Raw genomic sequence first — 26,971 nt, 5'->3', positions numbered from 1 at the left:
ACGATGAGGCATCGTGTCCCAATAGGGGACAAGCAAGCAGGTTGGCTGCACCACAACGGGCTGTCAGCATCGGACAATTGCTGGGATCTAAGAGTCTGCGGTCGCCACTTTGCTCCTGATGCGTACCAGTGTAATCCCAGTTTGGTACAGCAATCTGGCATCAACATGAAGCTGCTGCTCAAATCCAACATGCTGCCAACGCTGTTTCTCCCCCCCAAAGGTAAGTTTCCTGGCTTTGAGTTGTGCACACGTGCAGCATGTTCGCTCGCGAGCACATTGCGCATGTGTGGCAAATAGAGCTCAGGAAATGTACCCAGGCGAGCGTTTCCAAGCCTAGGAATTGCGCATGGAGTCGCGGGTGCATGAGCCGAACCCTGTTTTGCGACCGCATGTACTGTACCTCGTGTGCATTTTGTAGGAACAGCTTCCAGCCAGATAGAGTTGCGTGGCTCATACCACACGAGCGGAACAACCACAGAGGTGCTAAAAACTTACAAAAGCGAGCATGTACCCTGCGCACAGTTCCGTACAACAGAGCTGGTTTGGTTTTTGTTTTTAGTGTTTTACGTTCCAAACAGACTCGGGCGGGGGACGCCGTACTGGAGGGCTCACGATAATTTTGACCTGCTAGGGTACTGACATCGCACAGTGCACGGGCCTTTCGCATTTCGCCTCGATTGAAATGCGACCACCGTGGCCGGTGCCGAACCCGTGATAACCACTGAGCCACCGCGGCGGTCCATATGAGAGTTCTCCGAGCACAGATTTTCCACTTCGCTCCGCGATGTTGGCAGATCCCCTTGTCAGCCCTGTTATTTCTACCTATAGCGCTATGAAATGCATAGTGTAAAAAGGAAAGAAAAATAGGATCGGGCGAGCTGCACAAGGGACCAGTCTGCACGCATGAATAACATATGTAGATGCTAAGCATAAGCTTAACTGGACAGTTTTCTACAATACCACAGTATATTATTTATTTATGTGCTTTCAAGCAGAAATGTGTTGAGCCTGCAGCACACTCTGGAAGCGATTCAGATGCTTTGGCTCTTCCTAGAGAGGTGAAAATATTTTTGGAGCTGTTAAGACAGCAGTGCTTTAAAGAAGTTCATTTTGCCTCATGGATGATGCAAGACATATGGTTTGCACTGGCACATCCAAGAGGAGACTTATTAACATATGCCAAGAGTATGTGACATACAGACGTCAGGTTCAACAGAACAGGTACTTGCTGGATTGGTTCATGCAATAGCAAACTGTCTGTCGTCCCTCATTGTGTCCGCCCTTTGCTTGCCATATTAATATGCCATTGAATTCAGACTTATTGTGTTTCGTCTCAAAGGTCATTAATAAACCTGGGAACGAGAAAGAAATCAATATTTTGTGGGTGCATATTTTATAACCACACCAGTAATGTCTGTTTTCAGTATATTTGTGTAACTTCTTTTCAGCTGGCTCATAACTCTTCCTTTTTGCAATTTTTGTAAAGTACACTTCACGCCTGGAGTAGCTAAAACTAAAAGCATGTAAAATAATTCATGTAAACTTCAGTATTGCTAAAAATACCCTTCCCTAGGAACCATTGCAAGCATGCCCTTCAGGTGTCAGCAGGAAATTGCGGCAATGCAGGCGACATGGGAACGCCAGTCAATTGGTAAGTGATCTACGAGAAAGCCGAGGTAGTAAACTTAAAATTAAAGGCTAGTAACTGCTGACAGCCAAAAGTGGATGTAAACCCTGCCAGCCATTGCAAATATAAGCGATTTTTTCAGCCACACAAGTGTGCCTTGGGCTGAAAACTGATTGCTGCAAATGTAAAGGTGCAAATGGAGAGGCCTGCCACCAGAGAAGCTGGAATACAGGCCGACCAAGTAGTTTAGACCAATGCAGTTGAGACAACATATTCAGCTGCAGCGGTACCTGATCTGCTGCCACCTGTGCCAGCAAACTTTCAACCTCTTCGTGGCTCCACACCAATACCAATGGAAGTGGACGAGTCCCACTGCACTGAAGATGACAGTGAGGAGCACCCAACTGCAGATAAGGACCCCAGTTATGTGTTATCATCTGACAACAACTTCTGCATGTATTGATAGCATTAGTTTTCATGGTATCTCATTGCTTAAAATTTAAAGCCTCAGCTGCAGACAGCCAAGAAATTGTGCATTCCACTGCAACTGTAGATGGACAGACTTATCAAAACCAGCCGGATGATACATGGAATATAAGTCCAGTTGGGGCATGCGAGTATTCAAAATGTTCTATTTTTTCAAGTGAATCATACAGTAGACGCTCAGTTGTTTCAACCTAATCAACTGCGTTGTTGTGTTTTAGAATAATTCTACGCGGCTACACGAATAATGCCACAAAGTTTGAGTAAGGCGCTTTCTAGCTCTCTTTAAAGACAGGATCCAGAGTGCAATATACTTCATTTGTGTGGTGGCATTCATAATTCTCACACTTGGCTTGGAATATTGGATGATGTGGCAATGCTTCGATTTGCTTGGCAAAGCCTGATTTGATGCCCAATCTCACAGGCTATGGCTCATATGCACCTCATGCCCCTCTCATCGACTGAGATGTGGTGGTAGTATATTCATAGTATGTTCGTAATGTATTCGTAGTATATTCGTAGCTACAGCTGCAACTTCATAAGTTACAGCACAAAGCAATTAGCTGTCTCATTTAGAGCAAATATCTGCACAAGTTGAGAATGTTCATAAGAATGTTCGATTCGGTTTTGGAAAAAATACTACTCGCATATCCCTACTGTGCAGTTATCTGCAAGGGTACTTTTTCTTTTCCCGCTGATAAAAGGAAAAAACTGCATTGGTACTGCGTGCTTTAACATTTACTGCATCACTTAATAGCAGAAAACATTAAAAATCACACAGCACTGACTGCTGATGTCACTGCCCACCAAGAAGAAGCAGGCCAGTTGCTGGCTGAAGTTCCCTTTCACAAGGAACAAAAATTCCTTGTGTTTGAATATTGCCTGCGACAGCTGCTTGACACCAGCACAGTGTACGGGAAAACAAGAACCATTGACATGAGCATGGTGGGCAGCCTTCTCACTGTCAAGGGGGATTGCCCACTGCAGTACATTTTCCTCTGGAGAAGCCAACCACTGGTTGCAGGCAAGGCAGCAAGCAACATGCTCCTGGCTGCAGGCATCTTGTTTTCTGGCTCAGTGGTGACATCAACAGTTCAGTTCCTGCAATCCATCGGGGTGCAAGGCATCACACAGAGGACATACTACAACTACCAACGGGCATACTTGCTTCCTGCTATAAAGATTGATGGTGCGTGCTTTCATAATGAAAACTGGATAACTACAGTACAAAGCAACATATGTACTGCACCAGTGCCTGCAGTGCAATGCCACTGACCCGGCACTTATGTTGTCATGGATTATGCTTTTAGAGACCAACTGCATGTGCTAGTATTGAAGTCATCAGCATTTTTTCACTCTGTTATCGTTGTTCAGTAAATGCGCAGACCAAAAAAATCCGAAGGTAATTAAGTATTTCAAGAAACACTGAAACACAAGAAGGAAGGATGCCTTGTGCTAATACGCATTTACTGCAAATACATCACTGTGAGCTTTGTATTGTATAATCTAAACTGTACATATTCTTCTTTGCAGCTTTTTCAGCAAAAGCAAGTGCGACTTGCCAGTGGCCTAGTCCAGTAGACCTGGCAGGAGATGACCGGTGCGACTCGCCAGGTTACAGTGCTAAATATGACGTACCGACTGTTGCGTAAGACAGAGAAAATAAAAAAAAATTCTCTCAGCCTAACCACACGTTTGTTCGGGCTCAAATTTCGCATAGAGGTTGCATTTGGCGGTCAGTTTTGTTTTATACTACATTTAGGTGGGCTACTTGCCTGATTCGGTCAGAATTATTTAATAATTCCCATGGTCTGCGGCGACGGTGAACCAAAACCGAAAGACTTTGCAGCAATGGTACCCGTGGCGCCATCTCGCACTTACCGGAGAAACAAGTCCTGTACCGAGGAGGGCTGCGGGTGGCGGCGGGGAGGAGTTGGACTCGCATAGAAAAGTTACAGACGGCCATGGCCTCCTCTTGATCGCTGTACGACCATATTTTCGGTGATGTCTTGTGCTGCTTCGCAGCAGAGAGCACCAAGCAAAGATAATTTGCTCACCAACTTAGCATAGCTGGGTTTCTTCGGTGGGCGCGAGATGGCGCCAGGAGTACCAGTGCTGCGAAGCCTTTCGGTTTTGGTTCGCCGTCGCCGCAGACCATTGGAATTTCCAAATAATTCTGACCAAATCAGGCAAGTACCCCACCTAAATGTAGTATAAAACAAAACTGACCACTAAATGCAACCTCTGTACGAAATTTGAGCCCGAACAAACGTGCGGTTAGGCCGAGAGAATTTTTTTCGATTTTCTCTGATTTACGCAACACGCGATATAGCGTACTGGCTGTGCAGACTGGAGCCATATTGCACACTGCGCAAGTTCAAGTTGGTGAGGTAAGCCTGGAGCATCTGGAATAATTATTTTGTCACCATTTTTATAATACGCTTACTGTTTACTTGTGCAGTCGCCAGAGGTACCGAACAGCGTATCAATGAAAAAGCAAGGGCTGATTAAATGCTTGGCTGCAGTGGAATACATGGGAATAAGCATTTGTTCACTGACTACAGGTAGCATTTCTTGTTCTTGCACTTGGATGCACGTCACATATCACATAAGATAATGCGAATGCACAGTGCTGCATTGTTGCCTACACTCATTACATATAATAAATACACTCATTGTTATCTTTCTTTTAGTAACATTAACACTACTAACAACTTGTTGGTTGCAATTTTCCATGATGTATTGTCACTAAGTGCTAAAATACCAAAACCAGATTACTGGCCACAATGATGGCATGAATAAAACCAGTGGAAAAGACAGACACACTGAGGAGCACAGAAAGACGCTTGTTTTACACTAGCTTTGCACATTATGATGGCGATGGCACTTATGAATGTGGTGCCTTCATTTTTGGAAAGTTGCATATGAAGAAGGTTGCCCATGGAACAAGCATGATTCAGTACAATGGAGAACAGGGCCAGTTGGTACTATAGGGGACAAAAGAAACTGATCTTAGAAGAACTTGTTGTTGGGCTAGTTGGTAGTTATTCATAATTAAATTCAAAGGCGCCAAACCATACGCACACACACACACAGGAGAAGAAAGACGAGACAGAGCGCCACTCACAACTGATTTAATGTGCCGAAAAACACGTACATATATGTCACTGTCGGCGCATGCGCAAGGAAGTCATTCAGCTTCATGAAGATAAGCAGCGATCAAAAAACTCTTTTTCAGCCTTATACAGGTTTATCGACGTTTCACTGACGCACAAGTTGCCCCTCTTTTCGATATGGAATGCTTCTATCAGTTCCCTGGCTTTTGTCACACTACTCTTTGCCAAAATCCGCCCATCAGAAAAGCATGGTTCACAAGTACGCGACGGGCAGGTTCTGATGTGCATGGGTAAATGGCGGCCATCTTTATTCTGTTCTACATTTCTTTGGTGTTCTCTGATCCGCTCATTGACACATCGCCCGGTTTGTCCGATGTCGGAACTGCCGCAGGAGAGGGGAACTTCGTACACAACCCCTACCGCACATTTCGTGAACGGTCGCCCATGCCTGGTACCGCAGCCACTTTCTTTTACTTTTTCTTTTGTTTTGGCTATTCGAGAGCAAAGGCTTCCGAGCTTTTGGGGGGCGGTAAAAACGAGTGGCACCCCATGCCTACTCGCAACCTTCTTCAGGTTGTGGGCCAACTTGTGCACATACGGCACAGCCACCGGTCTCACCTCTTCTCGAGGGACCTCCTCCCCTACTCCTACTCCATGTGTATTCATGTGCGAGTGTTTGGGCTTGTCCAGCCTTGCTAAAGAAATCAAGAATACCAAGAATAACGCCCTGAATGTGTTCTTCTCAGTGAAAACACACAAGGTTGGTTTACCTTTCAGAACAATAGTTACGGAAAAGGGGTCGTGGCAGAAGCATATTAGTCTCTACTTGTTGAAGCACTTGAGCAAGCTAGATTTACAAGACCCGTTTTTTACCAAGAATTCTGAAGATGTTTGTGATTTCTTGAAATCTCAGACTGGGATTGGGCGTGCCTTTTCAGTCGATGTTGTTAATTTATTTTATTCCGTGCCCCATGATGCCCTATTTACTTCTGTTCGGGACTGTATTGAAAGAAATGATCCTGTTTCATTTCAGAACTCAGCCGGTATTTCTACTGACAATTTTTTAAGTATGTTAAAGTTTTATTTAGAGTCGACTTTTATTTCTTTTGACCAAGGCTTCTTTCTGCAGAAGGCCGGTATCTGCATTGGTTCGTGTGTCGCCCCGGTTTTATTCAACATTTTTCTGTCACAAATTGACAAAAAGCTTCTGCAGGTTTTGCCAACTAACCATGTTTTTAAAGTTTTTAGATACATTGACGATTTCTTGATTGTTTTAACTAAGGACGGCAGCTCTAACTTCGCTGGTACAGTAAACAGTGTTTTATCCCTTTTTAGACAACATGGAAAAGGCTTGGATGTTACTTATGAACTGCCTGAAAACAATCTTTTACAGTTTTTAGATTTAAACATTGAGTTCTGTATGGATCAGGTGTGTTGGGCATATGCTCCACGTGCAAAAAAGGGGCTTCTGCCATTCGACTCTTCGCATTCAAAACTAGTTAAAAGAGGAATTGCTTCACTTTGCCTTGAGTCTGCTCTAGGGAAGTCATGTGTTCACAAGATGCGACAGAGTTTTGATAATCAATTGGTTAGGCTGGCTTCAGCTGGGTTCCCTGGTTCGGTCGTGACACAGGTTGCCGAAAGCCTCCTACGGAAGTTGAAGAAGAAGGTAGTAGGAGTAGGGGAGGAGGTCCCTCGAGAAGAGGTGAGACCGGTGGCTGTGCCGTATGTGCACAAGTTGGCCCACAACCTGAAGAAGGTTGCGAGTAGGCATGGGGTGCCACTCGTTTTTACCGCCCCCCAAAAGCTCGGAAGCCTTTGCTCTCGAATAGCCAAAACAAAAGAAAAAGTAAAAGAAAGTGGCTGCGGTACCAGGCATGGGCGACCGTTCACGAAATGTGCGGTAGGGGTTGTGTACGAAGTTCCCCTCTCCTGCGGCAGTTCCGAAATCGGACAAACCGGGCGATGTGTCAATGAGCGGATCAGAGAATACCAAAGAAATGTAGAACAGAATAAAGATGGCCCCCATTTACCCATGCACATCAGAACCTGCCCGTCGCGTACTTGTGAACCATGCTTTTCTGATGTGCGGATTTTGGCAAAGAGTAGTGTGACAAAAGCCAGGTAACTGAGAGAAGCATTCCATATCGAAAAGAGGGGCAACTTGTGCGTCAGTGAAACGTCGATAAACCTGTATAAGGCTGAAAAAGCGTTTTTTGATCACTGCTTATCTTCATGAAGCTGAATGTCTTCCTTGCGCATGCGCCGACAGTGACATATATGTACGTGTTTTTCGGCACATTAAATCAGTTGTGAGTGGCGCTCTGTCTCGTCTTTCTTCTCCTGTGTGTGTGTGTGCGTATGGTTTGGCGCCTTTGAATTTAATTATGAAAAGAAACTGAACTCCCTCCAAGTTCTGAACTGTACAGCACTGCATGTGGGCATCACCTGACGCACTCCTAGTATCAAGACCAGTGAACTTGCGGTGCAGAATTTGAAGTGGAGATGAGTTGCTTTTGTCCCAGATAGTACACACTAACAAGAATAAAACCAGTAGTAAAGACACAGACGCAGTAAGGAAAGGCGTTTCTTAATGCGTGTCTTTTCTGTTACTTTTATTCTTCCCAATATGTGTCAACTGGCCCAATTCTCCACTTTGATATGAATGTTTTTAATGAGACTTTGACACCATCATCACGAATTGCTCAGTATTTAACTGTGCTCTTAACATTTGCAACGAGCCCAGTCGCTAAACTTCATTTTTTTTTCTTAGACCGCCACCCTGCCATCAGGCAGTACTGCAGGACTAGCCGGCCAGACATCAAGCACTGGCTCGACGTCAGGCATGTTGCTAAAGGCAAGGAACCATATTTTCTCCCCATCTTAATAGGCCTGTTTGTGACATTTCTTTCCTCATTCAATGTAGGTCTCAAGAAGAAGCTGCTTGCTGCCAGCCGTAAGCATGCAGCTGTGACAGCATGGATCCAGTTAATTACCAGCCATCTTTACTGGGTAGCTGGAGCAGCAAAAGGTGATGAAGACCCTGTTATTAGTATGTGGAGAAGCCTGCTGAACCACATCTGAAACAAGCATGACGGACATGATGGCCCTTACAAGCGTTGTCTACATGAACCGCTTGAGAACAGGAAATGGCTGAAACAAAGTATGTAGCACCTGAAATGCTGTATAAAATGCTTATGTTGCGCCCCATTAATATGACCCCCATTAATATGGACTACGCAAATCATAGACAATACTTCTGGAGACCACACTTGACAGTGTTGGTATTCAGGCCTTGTTAATGCAAGCACCTGCTGTCCAAACAATGGACATGGGAAAGTGCCCAGTATCCATCATGGCTCACGTATTTTTGAATTTAGGACGGAAGAGAGCAAAATTTCTATTGCGACACTCAAGTGTTTCAATTTCAGCATTATTAGTGCAGGATAACAGAGGAATGCAGTGAAAAGTGCAAATGGCTGAAAGCTGGCCCTTTTCTTTTGTGGTTTAATGTGCAAAGCTATCCTATCGAAGGGCCTCAATTTTCCAGCTTGCAGGAGGGACTGTTGAAAACTCCCACAGTAGCTTGTGCTATGTAGAAAGCCACGCTCAGCAGCTGTCAGCCTAATGAGTGCTGACATGCAGGCTGCAGCAGTGGTTCGAGAGATGTGAACAGTCGCAATAGCAGTTAGGTCCTTCAGCCATAAGATGTCATCAAACATATAAACCTGCAGGCGCATCAAGCTGCGCTACATTATTTCAAGCACAACGGTGACCACAATGATGTCTAATTTCAACTTCGCCAGCCGCCAATATGCACAAAAGCAGACCTTAATCACAGCAAATTTTTTTGCTTCAAGATTTGGTATTACAGATGACTGGCTTAAAAGACAATTTTATTCAGAAACCAAAGTGTCGATATTAACGAGGCACAACTGCATACCCATTTTAATAGTGATAATATAAGGTATTAAAATGTGATGATTAATAACCTATTATCGCAATCCATTTCTAGCATCAGAAGCATTCCTGGAGCTGCGCGAAATTGTGGACAGCCGAATGCTGCTCCGGGACATACGACAAATTTCCCCGAAGGTGCAGACGAACTCTTTGGAGTCGTTCCACAGTATGCTGAGCAGATTTGCTCCAAAGTCAAATGCTTTTTCAGAGGAGGGAGTGCAAGAAAGGTAAGCAACAAACAGCAGCCAAGAAAGAGAGGTTACATCGTCTTTTTAATTTTCAGGACTCGCCTTGCCGTGTTGCATTTTAATGAAAATGCTTCACGAGAACACGCTGTCACCGAAGCTGGTGAGGAACGCTGGAAAGTGAAAGCTTCAAAGGCCAGGAGAGGCCACTTCACTGTGAGTAAAGTGAAGGAGGAGCCAAGCTACAGTACGGAAACCCAGCTACGAAAACTGATCATGAGTCAGTGCAAATATGCTGATGCAAACACAGTTCAGTACTTTCCAATATTAAGCCCTAGTGCATCCACAGGCACTATTCAGGGGACAAGTGTACAATCAGCAACAAACAAAATGCAAACAAGCCAACCAAATGCATGCTTGCTAAATAGTAAATATGTTGTAATACAGACAGCTCCCAGTGATATATGCTAAGGCAACACTGCTTCCTTCTTTTCGTGCAGACTATGTTGACGCACTGCTGCAAGACACTGTGGAGCGCTCAAAAGCTTCATACAGAGAAAGCTTTCAGCAAAAGCGACAAGCCACTCCTCACCACATGGCGGCTGCATACGACAGGCCAGACAAAGCGGAACTTATAGCATCCAAAAAGAGCCGTTATGCAAAGCCTTTGCCATGAGCTAAGCTACAATGGAAGTCAAGATTCGTCTGGCCACTCACCGTTGGGTTAGAAGGCACCGTGTAAACCAGCATGCCAGACTGTCTTGCAAGATTGGTTTATGGGGGTTTAACATCCCAAAGCGACTCAGGCTATGCAGGACGCCGTAGTGCTCTGGAAATTTCAACCACCTGGGGTTCTTTAACGTGTACTCATATTGCGTATTACACAGGGCTCTGAAATTTCGCCTCCATCGAAATTCGACCACAGCGGCCAGGATCGAACACGCATCCTTCGGGTCAGCAGCCGAGCACCACAACCACTGAGCCACCGTGGCGGCCATTGTCTTGCCTCTATGCCCAGCATACCCCAGTCGGCCTTTGAGACCCTCCTGGATGAATACCCGTCCATCCAACTTCTTACTGCCCATCAAGCACCAGGTCACGCACCAAACTGATCCCATTGGCCCAGCCACATACGCTTGACCTCAGCGCCTTGCTCCAGACCGGCTTCAGATTGCCCACACCGAGTTCGCGCGCATGCTTGAGCTCAGCCTTATCCGACCCTCCTTTAGCCCCTGGGCATCACCTCTCCACATGGTACCAAAGAAGTCACCAGAGGACTGGCGGCCATGAGGCGATTACTGCGCTATCAACAACGCAACAGTTCCAGACCGTTATCCCCTATCTCACATCGTGGATTTCACAGCATCACTGTATGGCGCCACCATTTTCTCTAAAACTGACCCGGTCAAAGCCTACCACCAAATCCCCGTGGAACCATCTGACGAACCCAAAACTGCCATCATTACACCCTGCGGCCTCTTCGAATACATCCGCATGCCCTTCAGGCTCCGTAACTCTGGACAAACATTTCAACGCTTTGCAGACAACGTGATTCGAGGTCTACCCTTCTGCATGGCTTACATCGATTATCTCCTCGTCTTCAGTGGCAATGCTGAACAGCACTTGCAACACCACCGGCAGCTTTTCCACCATCTCTCTGAACATGGCCTCATCATCAACAGAGCCAAGTGTGACTTCGGCAAGTCGGAGCTTGACTTCCTCGGCCACCACATTGACCGTACGGGCATCCGTCGGCTTCCATTGAAAGTCAAGGCCATTCAAGAATTTCCGCAGCCTCCTTCAATCCGCTAACTGCGAATTTCTTAACCTTATCTATTTTTATCGCCGATTTATCCTTCACTGTGCAGCCCTCCTCAAACCATTAACAGACATGCTTCAAGACAAGGAAGCTAACTCTGCATAACTTACATGGTCGTCCGCCGCTCTAGAGTATTTCGAAGCCGCCAAAGTGAAGCTATCCGATGTCGCCCTCCAGGCCCATTCATGTCCTGATGCACCTCTTCGCCTCAGGACCAATGCTTCCGACACTACCGTTGGAACCATACTTCACCAGCTCGTGGATGGTGCCTGGAGCCCTCTATCGTTTTTCTCGCAGAAGTTTTCCCCTGCTGAAAGCTGCTACAGTACATTTGGCCGTGAGTTTCAGCCATCTACATGTCCGTTCGGCATTTCAGTCGGGGAGCAGTAAATTTTCAGCACGTGAGATCCGTCATCTCTAGTACGTGGCGGAATTTACAACAGACATCAGGCATGTGCAAGGCCTTGACAACGCCCCGGTTGATGCACTGTCATGTGTCACTGCTTCATTCACTTCTGCCGCCTCGTCAGCCAACCTCGACTTCGCCACCCTCGCCATAGCACAGCACCAGGACGCGGAAACCACGGACCTTCTCAAGGTCACCGCCTCCTTGGTTCTCCGTGAAGTTCTCCTCCGTTCGTGCCCTGTCCCCATCATTTGGGACACAATGGCAGGCACTCCCCGCCCTTTGGTTCCCTCTGTGTTTAATCGCCTTGTTTTCAACACTCTCCAATCTTGGAATTCCTGCCACGCAGCCTCTCATTACGCAGCATTACGTATGGCCTGGCATCAGCAAAGACGTGCGCTTCTGGCCCCGTACCTGCCTGGCATGTCAGCAGTCTATAAAACACAGCGACACAAAACATCTTTCGGCTTGGTCCCTCCGCCATCAGCACGTTTCGACAGCGCCCACATCGATATCTAGGGCCCTTGGCCACCTTCTGCTGGATATTCCTCTCTGCTTATGTGCATCGACTGTTTCACTCGCTGGCACGAAGCTTTCCCTCTCCCCAATGCCACCAGTGACACCATCGGCAGAACGTTCGCCGCCGGGTGGGTGTCACGATACGGTGTTCCCTCAACTGTCACCGCCGACCATTGCCCCCAGTTTGAATCTTCCTTTTTCATGAATCTTACGGACCTGCTTGGAACGTCTCAAATTCACACTACTGCTTACCATCCTATCGCCAACGGCATGATTGAAAGGTTCCACCATTCGCTAAAGACAGCCCTCAAAGCACAACTGGATACTACTCTGCTTAGCCCCTGGGCTACTTTGAAACAAGATCTGTGCTGCACTCCGGCAGAATTTGTCTTCGGCACACCTCTCCGTCTTCCTGGCGAATTCTGTGTGTTTGTGTTGTGTTGGGTTTAATGGCGCATAAGCGGCTATGGCTATTATGCGCCAAGAACAAGGTTTAGAAAAACTGGTTTAGCAAAGTTTGAAAACAATGTGTATAAAAACGGTGGTGTACAGGGCCTAAAAGTTATTTTGACGTCACTATTTCCTCTCCAAGCACCGATCCCACGGATTACGTGACGCAGCTTCGAAGATTTTCCCGTCATCTTCGAGCTCCTGTACCTCAACACCAGACTCACCCATCTTCGCACGTTCCTCCTGAGCTGTCAACTTGTACTGACATTTTCATTCGGTGAGGACTGCGTCCGCAAACCGCTTCAGTAACCATACTATGGCCTGTTCCGTGCACTCGAATGACAGTCAAAGTTTTTCATCGTGGACATTCAAAGATGCCCTAATTCTATTTCTATCGACTGCCTGAAACCAGCCTGCATAGAGGACGTTCTCCCCAGTACACCTTCCTGTGCGGTTTCTCTGCCGTAAATGGCTGGCTGCCCATCTGCGCCATCTTCCCCATGCTACTCCTCAGGAGCGACATGTCTCATTCCGGCTTCCAACTCCGCCGGGCTCCTTCACTAGCAGGGGGGCCTGCTGCAGTAGCACCACCGGCCTCACAGAGCACAGGTAGTAGTGGCTACCATCAAAGACGACACCAAGGAGCCTGGTTGGCCTCCTCCTCGCGCTGGAGCCTCTCGCGATTCTCTTCCGGCTGGCTGCATTGAAACCTGGCACTACTGCCAATAAATCAGCCGATGTTTTCCTCGTCCCAGCCTCATATTGGCTGACGCGACACTGTCACGTGACTATCTCAGAGGCTTCATGTCCACCTTCGAATTTTCTGGTGTAGGAGGCTAAGTGCTTTCGCACTACAAAGTCTGCTAACCAGCATCAGGAACCTCATCATAGGCATCGTATCGCCACCAGCCAAATTACTGACCAACTCCATGAGTGCAAACTAGGCTCTGAAGAAATTGGCCTTGTAGTTTACCACCACAAAATGCGCAATGCGGCTGACTGGATGCAAAAAATGGTGTTAAGAGGCGCCATGTCAAACAAGCTGAACTTTATTGCTGAGTGGAAAAGAGTCAAGGTATATCGCCTCAGCTGCAGTGAAGGAAAGGTCCCTGGGCCCCATTAGTGTACAAACTATCAGCGTCTGCCTGTTCCCACAGTTATCTGCAGGATCACTTCCCCGCCTTAGAATGATTATCTCCTCGTCTTCAGTGGCGATGCTGAAGAGCACTTGCAACACATACGACACTTCCGAGAACCTAGGTATCCAACACATCAGATGAAACCAGACAGAATTCTACAATGCAGCCACTGGAGGTAAATGGTCAATCACGAAAAGGCATGAAGAACGCTTCTGAGATAATGTAGATAGTGGACGACTGCGGCGTGGGCAAACAGTAGCGGAAGTGGAGTTGAAGTGAAAGAAGTGTGTCCAAGGTGCCGGGGCTCCTATTTTGCTCAGGGCTCGATTGCATTGAGTCATCCCCAGGAATCAGCTGCCTGGACCCTCACCACAGCGGGCCTCCTTTACCCCTACCGTGACACTGCCAGTAACGTCTCCACAGCTCTACCAGCTCCGGCGACAGCAACCACAGGTGAGTCTCGCTAGCCCTCGCCTGACCGCCCGAGCACGCCATGATCCTAGGGCCATCCACAATACAGCTTCATTAGATGGCAAAAATGCACATCAACAATAATGTGCCACCAGCAGCACAAGCCCCGACGTGGATACTACTATGTCTATGAAACACCCCGACGTGGATACTACTATGTCTATGAAACAAAGTGGAAGCAGAAATTCAACACTTGCTCCTACATGATGCCATAAAACCAATTCGAGGTTAGTTAGTTAGTTATATGGGGTTTTATGGCGCATAAGCAACTATGGCTATCATGCGAAAAACACAAGGTTAGATGATGTTATGTTAAGTGTATAGAAGTTACATTATATTAAATTTAAAACATTGGCTTTCTTTCGAAACTTACAAACAAGTGAAAACTCGACGAGTGTTTGCTCGCCTAAAAGCAATGCGGGATGAAATGGAATGTGTTCATTGTAAAATACCGTAAATTTTTTTTTCCGAAGTTCTTCGAGATCCGAACAAGAGATTAAAATGTGATTCACTGTGAGCTCCTCACCACACATTTCACACACAGGTTTGTCTTTTTTTGTTAATAAGAAGTTATGGGTGATGTGTGTGTGGCCTATGCGTAAACGACATAAAATTACTTCGATAAAACGTTTTTATGACGGCATGATTTCCATTCTTTCAAAATAGGCTTTACAGTATGCAGCTTGTTGTTTCTTTCATTTTCCCAAGAAGCTTGCCATTTGGCTCTTAGTTTGCTATGCACTAAATTCATGTAATCCCTCGGAGGCAAACCCACATGTTTCACCTCCATGGCTCTGGCTTGTGCAGCACACGTGTCGGCTCTCTCATTATCCCTAATGCCAACGTGACTGGGAACCCAGCAGAATTTTATAACATGTTTTTGTGCTGTGACCTTTACTATATTCTGTATGATGCTTCCAATCAGTGGCTCCGTGGCATTTTTGGAGTTTAATGCTGTAAGGACGCTCAGTGAATCTGTATAAATGATGCTCTTTTTGATGTTTTCATTTGTTATTTCCTGTACCGCAACACAAATGGCGTAGCACTCCGCGGTGAAAACTGTAGCACATGAGGGCAGTCGTACTGCATTTTCATTTTTTCCTTGTATTACTGCGCTTCCTACATGAGCATGAGTTTTTGACCCGTCAGTATAAAACGACGTGTAGTTTCTGTATTTTTCTTGTAGTGCTAGATATTCTTGTATTATATGGTCGTGTGGCGTACAGGTTTTACTGAGGCGTGTTAGTGTGACGTCACACACTGTGGGGAGAGTGTACCACGGTGCTAGTGCTTCGTGTATTGGGGCAATATTTTTGATTTCATTTAGTATGTTCAGAGTTTGACATTTTTCTTCGAAGCGCAAGAGCAACGGCTTAATCGCATGGGGCTTGTTGTTGAAGAGCATTCGGGATGGGCATTTCGTGACAATTGGGTAACAGAGATGTTTGGGCTGTGAAAGGATTTTTAGGACGTAGTACAAGTTAGTGCAGTTCTTCGATCTTCTAAGGAAGGTTCATTAGTTTCCACATACAGACTTGCTATTGGGGAAGTTCCGTAAGCACCGGAAGACAACCTTAAACCAAGATTGTGGACAGGATCGCGTCGTTTTATGTAGGACGGTCTTGCTGAGCCATACACTATGGACCCATAGTCTAACTTAGAGCGAACCAGAGAACGATATATATGTAACAGGGAAGCTCTATCAGACCCCCAGCGTTTTCTTGATAGTATTTTCAGCACATTGAGGGCCTGGGAAGCTTTTTTCTTTAAGCTGTTTATATGTGGCAAGAAAGTGAGTTTTTTATCGAAAGTTATCCCTAGAAATTTGTGCTCTTGTTTGAACGGTAATGGGGTTTGGTTTAAATATAGTGTGGGGTCGACCTGTAGGCCTCATCTCAAAGAGAACAGAACCGCTACTGTTTTCTGAGGGGAAAATCCAAATCCGTTTCTATCTGCCCAGGTAGCCAGTTTATTTATTGTTATTTGTATTTGCCGCTCACAGGTAGGTATGCTGGAAGACGTGCATGCTATTTGGAGGTCGTCTACGTAAACTGAGTACATGATGGATTTTGAGATTACTTTTCCTATGGAGTTCATTTTGATGACAAATAATGTCGTGCTGAGGATGCACCCTTGGGGTACACCAGTTTCTTGGAAAAAAGTCTTGGAGAAGGTTGCGCCTAGGCGGACTCTGAACGTGCGATTGGTCAGGAAGTCGCTCAAACAGCTCAGCATCCTGCCGCGGATACCTAGGTCCGCTAGGTCACGGAGGATACCGAACCTCCACGTGGTATCGTAAGCCTTCTCCAGCCTTCTCGTCAACCAGTGCACGATCACACATGAAATTAAAATCTGGTTCACTGTGAGTTCAGCACCACACATTTCATAGAGAGGTGTGTTTTGTTTGGTTAGCAGAAAGTTGTGCGTGAGGTGGGTGTTTCCAATGCGGAGCCGACATAAAATAACTTCGGTAAAACGTTCTTGGTGCCTACATGATTGCCATTCCCCTAAAATGGGCTTAACAGAATGTAATTTGTTGTTTGCGTGCTCTTGCCATGCGGCCTGCCACTTTTTTTTTAGTTTACTGTATATAAATTTTAAACAATCCCTGTGCGGTATGTTCACTTGCTTTATTTGGCCATTCCGGGCTTGTGCAGCGCATACATCTGCTTTCTCATTACCTAAAATTCCAACATGGCTAGGAACCCAGCATAATTTAATGTTATGCTTTTGTTTTGTGATTTTAACTATGCTATGTATGATGCTTCCTATTATAGGTTCAGCTGCATTTCTGGAGTGCAGTGCTTTAAGCATACTCAGGGAATCGGTGTAAATGATGCTATTTTTGATATTCTCTCTTACTATTTTTTCTACAGCTACAGAGATGGCATAACACTCAGCAGTAAACACCGATGCGCATTCTGGTAGTCGCATTATCTGTTTATTTTTTCCCTGGATTACTGCACTTCCAACGTGACTTTCTGTTTTTGAGCCATCGGTATAAAATTCAATGTAGGTGTCATACTTTTCTTGTAGTGCAAAGAATTCCTGTAATATGTACTCATGTGGCGTTTGCTTTTTATCTAAATGTGTCATTGTGAAGTAACATACTGAAGGCAGGCTGTACCATGGTGGCACACATTCATTCCTTTGTGCAATATTTGGTAGGGCATCTAGCACTGTTAGCTCTTCGCATTTATCTTCAAAGCGCAGTAGTAATGGCCTGATAGAATGTGGTTTGTTGATGAATAATCTTTTAGAAGGGCACTTGGTGACAATTGGATGGCAGAGATGTTTCGGAAGAGAACGGATTTTTAAGACATATGAGCATGTAAGGGCAATTCTGCGATCCTCAAGAGCGGCTTCATTAGTTTCAACGTAAAGGCTAACTACTGGTGATGTTCTGTATGCTCCAGATGATAGGCGCTGACCAAGGTTATGAATGGGGTCTAATCTTTTTAAGTAGGATGCTCTTGCCGAACCATATACTATGCACCCGTAGTCCAGCTTGGAGCGAACCAGAGAGCGATATATTTGTAAAAGGCTTGCTCTATCGGACCCCCACCGCTTCCATGAGAGAACTTTTAAGATATTGAGCTCTTGAGAAGCTTTCTTTTTAAGGTTGTTAATGTGTGATAGAAATGTGAGTTTCTTGTCGAAAGTTAGGCCTAAAAATTTGTGTTCTTGTTTAATTGGTAGCACAGTGTGATTCAGGTATAGATTAGGATCGACCTGTAGGCCTCGTCGCAATGAAAAAAGAACAGCTACTGTTTTTTGAGGAGAAAATTTAAACCCATTCCTGTCTGCCCAAGCACCTAGTTTATTTAGTGTGATTTGTATTTGTCTCTCACAGGTTGATATGCTAGAGGACGTGCATGCTATTTGTAGGTCGTCTACATAAACTGAATACATTATGGACTTGGGTATTACTTTAGCTAAGGAATTCATTTTTACTATGAAGAGTGTCGTGCTTAGAATGCACCCCTGGGGTACGCCGTTCTCTTGGGTGAAAGTCATGGAGAGAGTTGCTCCTAGGCGGACTCGGAATGTGCGGTTAGCCAGGAAGTCGTTCAAGCAGTTCAACATCCTGCCGCGGATACCTAGCTCTGCTAGGTCACGGAGCATGCCGAACTTCCACGTAGTATCGTAGGCCTTCTCCAAGTCGAAGAAGACCCCAATACAGTGCTGCTTGTGGATGAACGCCTCCCGGATGGTGTTTTCTAGACGGACAAGGTGATCTGTGGTCGAGCATGCTTTTTTAAACCCACATTGGTGTGTATCTAATAGTTGCCGAGATTCAAGTATGAAGGTCAATCTAATGTTTATTACACTTTCGAAAGATTTAGCAATGCAGCTGGTGAGGGCTATTGGTCTGTAACTGCTAGGACTTGTTGGTGGTTTTGCGGGTTTGAGAAAAGGTATTATGACTGCTTTTTTCCACTCGTCAGGTATATTTCCAGTTATCCAGATTTTATTAAAGAATTTTAACAGTGCCTCTACAGCAGCCTCGGAGAGATGTGCAAGCATAGCGTAATGCACGTTGTCTGGTCCTGGTGCTGTCTTTTTTCCAGAAGATAATACTTTATTTAATTCTTGTAGTGTGAGAGGCTGGTTATAATCCTCATGTACACCTGCTCCAGATGGAAATTTTTGTTTTTCAGCTATTGATTTGTGTTTCTGAAATGTGTTTGTGTAGTTGGATGAGCTTCAGATCTCAGCAAAATGCTCGCCCAGTATGTTGGCCTGTTCTTCTAAAGATGTTTGTGTCCCGGGTGCTGTCAAGAGAGGAAGTGTAAAAGGGGTATGGTCACCAGTAAATTTACGAACTTTTTCCCACATTTTCTTTGATGTTATTGAACTATTTATTGAGGAGACATATTTCTGCCAAGAGGTTTTCTCTGCACTTCTTCGCACATACCGCGCTCTGGCTTTTGCCTTCTTAAAGGTAAGTAAGTTCTCTGCAGCGGGATATCGACGCAGAGCGCTCCAGGCTTTGTTTTGTTGTTTTTTTGCTAATCTTCATTCTTTTGTCCACCACGTTTTATGTTTATTTTGTGCAAGTCCTGTTGTTTGTGGTACAGCGAGTGTTGCGGCCGATATCATGCATTCAGTAAACTTCTGATTAATTTCATCTGTGGTAAGGTCGTCACAAAATTCCTTTTCCAGAGTGGCACTTTTTGTAAAAAGTGACCAGTCGGCGAGCTGAATTTTCCAGCGCCGTGGCCTTGTGGGGATGATTGGAGTCGACGATGAGAGCCTGATGATGGTAGGTAAGTGATCGCTGCCCATGGGGTCATTTAAAACATCCCATATAAAATCGTTAAAAAGTAATGGTGATGCGAAAGCTAAATTGAGAGAGCTCATTTTTGCTGAGCTTGGACAGCAATATGTGGCTTTTCCCGTATTTAAAAGACAGACATTATTCGAAAGTATAAAATCTTCGATTGTTTGGCCTCTAGAGTCACAGCGTTCGCTTCCCCAAAACGGAGAGTGAGCGTTAAAATCGCCAACTACCAGAAATGGCTCTGGCAGTTCATCGATCAGGCTTTCTAGATCTTGGCATGTTAATGTGATGTGTGGGGGAAGATATACAGAACATATTGTAATTGTTTTGTAGCTGATGACGCTAACCGCAACCGCCTCAAGTTTTGTTTTCAGTTTGATTTCTTGAGCCGGGACGCCGCTTTGGATGATGATTGCGACGCCTCCCGAGAGTCTATTTGCATGTTCGGGATCACGCCTAAAAGTTGTATAATGTTTTAAGATATTTGAATGTTGTGGACCAAGATTGGTCTCCTGGAGACATAGGGCTAGAGGCATCACTGACCCTAGAATATGAGTTATATCACTGTAGTTCCTCAACATTCCTCTACAGTTCCATTGTATTATGAAAGCCATCTTAGTTTTGTGTTTGTACTGATTGAAAAAACTAGATCAAGTTGTTTATGGCCCCGTGACTCGGGGCCTGTCTCTTTTTGACCGATCCAGGGAGCTCCGCAGACAATCCGACGTGTACGGCGAGGGGCTTCCCGGGGTCGTGTCCATCGCCTCTGCGGAGGCACTGGACGACCGTGCAGGAGGCACATTGATTTTCGAATTTGACCTCGACCTGTGGGAAGAGGTCTTTGGGCCCGCCGACCCGGGGGTCTGCGTCCCCTCCTTTGGGGTAGGCGGAGTAGCGTGAGCTACTCCACCAGACGGCGCGGATGGCCCCGCCACAGGCTCACTACGTGTGGCCTGGACAGGTTCCGAAGCCTGGTGTGGTGCGCCGCGCCCACGCACCACATCGGCGAAGTTTGTTTTTGCAGTGAAGGAGAATTTGTTTGTTTGAGAGTATTGCCTTCTTGCTTCTTTGAAAGAAATGTTTTGCGTAGTCTTGAGAGTAATGATTTCTTTCTCTTTTTTCCAGGACGGACAAGCCCTGGAGTAGGCAGCATGGTCTCCTTCACAGTTTGCACACCGTGGGTTAGCAACACATTCTTCGGATTGGTGGTCCTTCGAAGAGCATTTTGCGCAAGTTTTGCGGCCGCGACAACTCTGTGAGCCGTGGCCAAATCTCTGGCAGTTGAAACATCTGCGTGGGTTGGGAATATACGGTCTTACATTTATTTTCAGGTAGCCTACTTCAATGGATTCGGGTAATGTGCTCATGTTGAATGTCAAGATCAGGTGTTTGGTGTCCACTTCTTTGCCATCCTTCCGGATCTTGATCCGGTGGACATCTATAACTTCTTGGTCAGTAAGTCCTTCGAGCATTTCCTTTTCAGAAAGGTGGACAAAATCTATTTCAGAGATGACGCCTCGTACAGTATTCAGAGACCGATGTGGGGTCACAGAGACAGGGATGTCCCCAATGGATACAATTGTTGCAACTTTTGAGTGTTGTATGCTGTCGCGCAGTTCAAGAAGTAAGTCGCCACTGGCCATTTTTGACACCTTGTAGCCAAGGCCTAAGGCATCCGTCAAGCGTTTTGAGACTTGGAATGGGGATATTATCCTTGCTTGTGTTTCTTCTGCTTTACTGCGAATGACATGAAAGTTTGGAAAGGATACTTTTCTTTCTGGAAAAAGTCATCTGCTTCGGTCCGCCCTCTCTTGAGAGAGCGATCAAGTTTTGAAAGGGGGGGAGCCATAAAAAAATTTAGTTTTTCGGTCATGGTGCCAGCCACCCACCATGGAGTCCAACAAGGGGACGCGACAGGTACTTGAAAGAAAGTCCTGCCCACGCCAGCTGTACACCTCAACTATAACCTAATATGACTCAACTCAGGGTAGTTGGTCACACACGGTTAACCCTCGCCGCCAGGAAAAAAGGAAAAAACAAAGAAGAGAGGAGGATACAGGAAAGTTGTAAGAAAGGAAATAGGAAAGTGAAAGGTAGAGGGGAGGACAGGAAAAGGCGACTGCCGATTTCCCCCGGTCGGGTCAGGCCGGAGGTGCCGTCTACAGGAAGCTGGGGCCAAAGTGGTGTGTTGCCGCCGCCGAGGGGCCTTAAGGGTCCAAACGCTCGGCATCGGCTCAACCACCAGGATCCCCTTTTCCCCGGACACGGCGATGCCACGCACGGCTAAGCGCGGATGCTCGGGTCTGTGGTGACGCATTGTTCACCATCATCCCCCTGCGGGGATGTCCCTGCGGATGCTCGGGTTAACCCCGTGGTGTCGCCACTCACCAACGTCTGTATGCTGCAGACGCCTCCCTGCGGGGAGAATGATTTTGCTATGCAGCTAGTGAGTGCTATTGGCCTGTAACTGGTGGGACTAGTTGGTAGTTTGCCAGGTTTTAGGGAGGGTACTATGATGGCTTCTTTCCATGCATGGGGGATTTCTCCACTCATCCATATTTTATTGAAAAATTTTAGGAGAGCCTCTATGGCAGTCTCAGAGAGGTGAGCAAGCATGGCATAATGTATACTGTCTGGGCCTGGTGCTGTCTTTTTACCGGATGTTAGTACTGTGTTTAGTTCCTGCATTGTAATAAGCTGATTGTAGTCTTCATGTATGCATGTTCTGAAGGGAAGTTTTTGTTTTTCTACTATTGTTTTGTACTTTTGAAATGTGTGTGTGTAGTTGGATGCGCTTGAAACTGTGGAAAAATGCTCACCCAATATGTTGGCCTGATCTTCTAATGTTGTTTGATTACCGGGTGTTGTTAGCATTGGAAATGTAAAAAGGAGTAAAATTTCCAGTGAATTTCCGTACCTGCTCCCACATTTTCTTTGATGATATTGAGCTGTTTATGGAGGATATGTACTGTTGCCATGATGCCCTTTCTGCGTTGCGTCTAATGTATCGTGCTTTGGCTCTAGCCCTTTTGAAGGTGAGCAAGTTCCCTGCAGTGGGATACCTGCGAAGGTTGCCCCAAGCCTTGTTTTGCTGCTTTTTAGCCAATGTGCATTCATTTGACCACCAGACTTTGTGTTTTTCGTGCAGTTTGAGACGTTTGTGGGATGGCTTCTATTGCTGCAGATATTAAGCATGTGACAAATTTTTCATTTATTTCTTCTATTGTAAGGGTTTCGGCATATTCTTTTTCTAATGTGGCCTTCGTTCTGAAAAGTGCCCAATCGGCGAGGTGAATTTTCCATCGCCGAGGCTTCGTAGGGAGGATGGATGTCGCTGATGTTAGCTTTAAAACCGTAGGTAAGTGATCACTTCCCCGGGGGTCATCTAAAACATCCCAAATAAAATCATTAAAAACAGATGGTGATGCAAACGCTAAATCTAGGCAGGTCATTTTTCCAGAGCTGGGGCAGCAGTACGTTGCTTTTCCCGTATTCATTAAACATATGTTAGTCGAAAGAATAAAATCTTCGATGAGCTGACCCCTGGAATCAGTATGCTCACTTCCCCAGAATGAGGAGTGTGCGTTAAAATCCCCTATCATTACATATGGCTCTGGCAACTGTTCCAGAAGTTCTTCAAGGTCATGCATGGCTATTGTGTTGTGTGGTGGTATGTACACAGAGCATATTGTTATTGTTTTATGGCTAATGATGTTTACTGCGACCGCTTCTAAGTTCGTCTTTAATGATACCTCTCTTGCAGGGACCTCGCTTTGCGTAATGATAGCGACGCCTCCTGAGAGTCGGCTAGCTTGTACTCTGTTTTTCCGGAAAATATTATATTTTTTTAAGATGTTTGTGTGCTGTGGCCCAAGGTTCGTTTCTTGCAGGCACACAGCTGTAGGTGCCATTGTTTTGAGCATATCGGTTATGTCTGTGTAGTTTCTGTGTAGACCTCTACAGTTCCATTGTATTAGATACGCCATTGTGATAAGTTGGGGATTGGGGAAAGTTACTTATTCTCAGGAGCAGTGATTCGTGGTTTCCCTTTTTTCTCTAGGGAGTCTCGCCGCCGCTGCAGCGGTGGCAAACCAGCAGTTGTATCCATCGCCACTTTCGTGGCGCCGGATTTCCGCGGAGAATCCGCGGTTGCGTGTGTTTTAGATGTCAGCGGACTTTCGCTGACATCCATCTCCTCCACGGTGGACGTGGAGGATGTTTTTTGTTTGCGATGGCCCGTGGCCTTCGCATTCGTCTTTTTTGTTGGCACCACTGAACCATGCTCTGCTCCAGGGGCAGAGTCTCTTGGGCCAGCAGGCGCCTTCTTAGAGGGGTGGGGCGACAGGTCCAGTTCAGCAGAGCTGTTCTGGGTGTCTGTCGCCGAGGATGCCGCTGCTGAAAGTGGGGCCTGAGGGCCTCCGGCGAGTATCGCGTGGTCTTCTCGCGAAAGTTTCAGCCCTGTGAACTGTACCACCGACTTCTGTGGTGGGGACTTGGGTGTCGACACCAGGTCCACCGGATAGACCTGTGTGCCGACAGAAACTGAAGGCGGCGGCGGTCCCCGCGTCACCGCTTCAGAGTATGTCCCTTTCTGTTGGAAAGAGACGCGTTTTTTTGCCTCAAGGTAGGACAGGTTTTCTGTAGTCTTCAAAGTTATAATTTGTTTTTCTGTTTTCCAGACTGGGCACGACCTGGAGTACGCGCCATGTGCGCCATTGCAGTTGATGCATTTTGGTGTGCGTTCGCATCTTTCTTCTGTGTGTGTGTCTTCTGCGCATGTGACACAAGTGGGTTTGCCCCGGCAGGCCAACATGCTGTGTCCAAAGCGCTGGCACTTGAAACATCGTCTCGGGTTCGGTATGTATGGGCGGACTTTACAATGGAGGTATGCGGCGTGGATGGAGTGAGGCAGAGTTGTGCTATTGAAAGTTAGTACAATGTGTTTGGTCTTGATTTCAGCATTATTTCTCCGGATGGTTATTCGTCGGGCTGCTATTACTCCCTGTTCGGCTAGTTCTTCTTCCATTTCAGCATCGGTACTCTGTAGGAGTTCATATTCAGATATTACGCCCTTTGAGTGGTTCAGGGTGCGGTGCGGGGTTACCTGTACGCTCATTTCTCCAAGATTCTGTAGTGACATTAGTTTGGTGCTCTGTTCTTTTGTGTTTACTTCTACAAGGAGGTCTCCGGTTCGTTGCTTTTTTGCTTTGTAGTCTTTGCCTACACAACTTTTTAGGGTGTTGGCGATGACAAATGCAGATAGGTTGGCTACCGGTACATCAGTGTTTGAGTGAAGCATAAAAAACTTCGCAAACGCTTCTGGCTTCTGTGGACTTAGTTTCTTCACATCGGTGCGACCCCTTTTCGGGGGCCGATCAGGTTTTTTTGCACATTTTTCCATACGGCATGTACTGACTAAGGGTTCCCAATACTTTGTCGCCTCTGATTCACCCTTATACACAGAGGAAGGTCCCGGGACTCCCCGCCTGGTAGACAGACGAGGAGCCCATCGGCCGAGGATTGACCACTTCCTCGACCGCCACCGTTCAAGGTTTCTTCCCTCCACCTTTCAACCTATCGCCACGGTACGGATGACAGCTTCGGTATGGGGGCTAAAGGGTCCGTGGTGGCGCCAAGCACCAACACCTCGTTACACAAGGTGCCCTTGCGGGACCAATTCAAGGATCAACACCTTGGGTGCCTCACCTATTGTACCAATCTGCAAGAGCAACAACATTTCACCTCATGTGGACTTGAGACAAGCCAAGAAAGCCATTGAAAGAAATAGACACACCGTAAATACTTGAAGTAACCACAGAGAAGATGAACAATGCAAATGAATACCAAACTAGACCTAACCCTGCAGTAACACCAGCTGGAACTTGAAGAGGGTTCCTAGTACATGACCTTCTGCAGACACTGTGGGCTATACAGGTTGAAAAGCTTGTTGGAGTACCTTCTGCAACACACAATCAAACGCTCCTAAACTGTGCAGAAACAAGCAATGTCTAAGCAGACGCCGCTGCATATGGCAAGGACATGGAACAGAACAAATGCCTAGGCAGGGTACTGAAATGCCAAAGAAAGACGAACTGAAAATGAACTTGGTAGTGTGCCTTTACAGACAACAAACTCAAAGTTTTGGGGGTACATGCTTTATGAAAAAGGCATGACACTAGAAGAAGACAACCATTCAAGAGAGAACAGGCGCAGTAATGATCGGTGAGCTGCAAAAATTCATGGGACTTGCCACTTTAATGGAGAACTCCTGCCACAACTTGAAAGTCTAGCTAGCTTGTTTGAACAGCTCCTGCAAAAGACAAATGACTGGTGGTTAGTCTCCTTGATTTGGCTACACTTTCTACACTAGTGCAGGCAGTGCTACACTCGCGCACTCGATTTGTTGGTGTAGCCAACGCCACCTGCACTCCAGCACTCGATTTGGCCAAGCGCTGCACGGGTTTTTCTACACTTCTGCACTACCATTTCGCCAAGTTCACTTCGGGGAAGTCCGTGTGTAAGCACGTATCACCGGTACATGTCGTGGTTGCCGAGTACGGCTCGCACATGCAGAGCGATGATCGGTTCCTTTACAAAACTGAAGGTGAGTACTGTTGTTGGTTAACTATGTTGCTGTTTGTGATGTGCTGCAAGTTATTTTATTTGCCTAGGCGGCCTTCACATCAGTGTACTGCATGTTGCAGAACCCAGCACACCTCCACCCATGGTACCGGCTGTCATTGAGGGTGCCAGTTGGCTCCCGCCAACGCTTCTTCGGCAGCCCACGCCGTCACCTGTGCCTCCATGTCGTGGTTCATCGCCACCGTCTGGCGACGGTGAACGCGAATCATGGAGCGAGAGCAACTCTCGATTCCTGATCACGAAGTACAAGGAAGCCAAAGGTAGCATTGGCAAAAAGGGTGGCTTTAGGTAAGTCACAGCGTGTGAAATGTCGTAATGACGCGTACCAGATAGCACAGATGCCTCATTTCTGCAATGCACCATTGGTGCACTTTGTGTCATTAACCCCTCTGAATCTGTTGCTGAATTTTAGGTGCACGTTTTCTCAGCCGTAAGTTATGGCTTGGCGAACTGGCAACGGATATGTTTACTATCTACTTCTAAAAGCACATCATTCATCGTTTCTCAGTTTCATCTGTTCTTTGGCGTTAAAAGTTACACGAAAGCACACAGGTCAATGGTATAAGTTTGTAACGTGCTGTAACTTATGCTATCCATATGCAAGAGCGTATTATATAATATTGAGGTACTAACGCTTGGCAAAAAGGCCATGCGGGAAAACTTGCCGATGAAATAAACTGTGACTTGGCTGCCACATCACACCACTGCAAGCGGAAAATAAATAGAAAATAATGTAGAGTACATAAAAGTCTAAAGCAAAGAACGATTCACCTGGCCATTCGCAAGCAACCTGCTTGTTCGAACGATATGGTCAGCAGACATTTCAGTTGTTTGTTCATGTAGATATCCTCTGAAGATAATGTGACACTG

At 46.2% G+C, this 26,971-nt stretch overlaps 1 pseudogene; it reads left to right on the top strand.

Moving 5' to 3' along the window:
• The first annotated feature begins 3 nt into the window (after window positions 1-3).
• On the top strand, window positions 4-10,047 carry LOC149355619 (uncharacterized; annotated as a pseudogene).
• The last annotated feature ends 16,924 nt before the right edge of the window (window positions 10,048-26,971 follow it).

This window comes from Amblyomma mixtum, chromosome 3 (assembly GCF_055824585.1).
Source record: "Amblyomma mixtum isolate Tamu chromosome 3, ASM5582458v1, whole genome shotgun sequence".
NCBI classification, from domain to species: Eukaryota; Metazoa; Arthropoda; class Arachnida; order Ixodida; family Ixodidae; genus Amblyomma; species Amblyomma mixtum.
The sequence above is the reverse complement of the archived record's forward strand: the minus strand, read 5'-3'. Positions and strand labels throughout refer to the sequence as shown.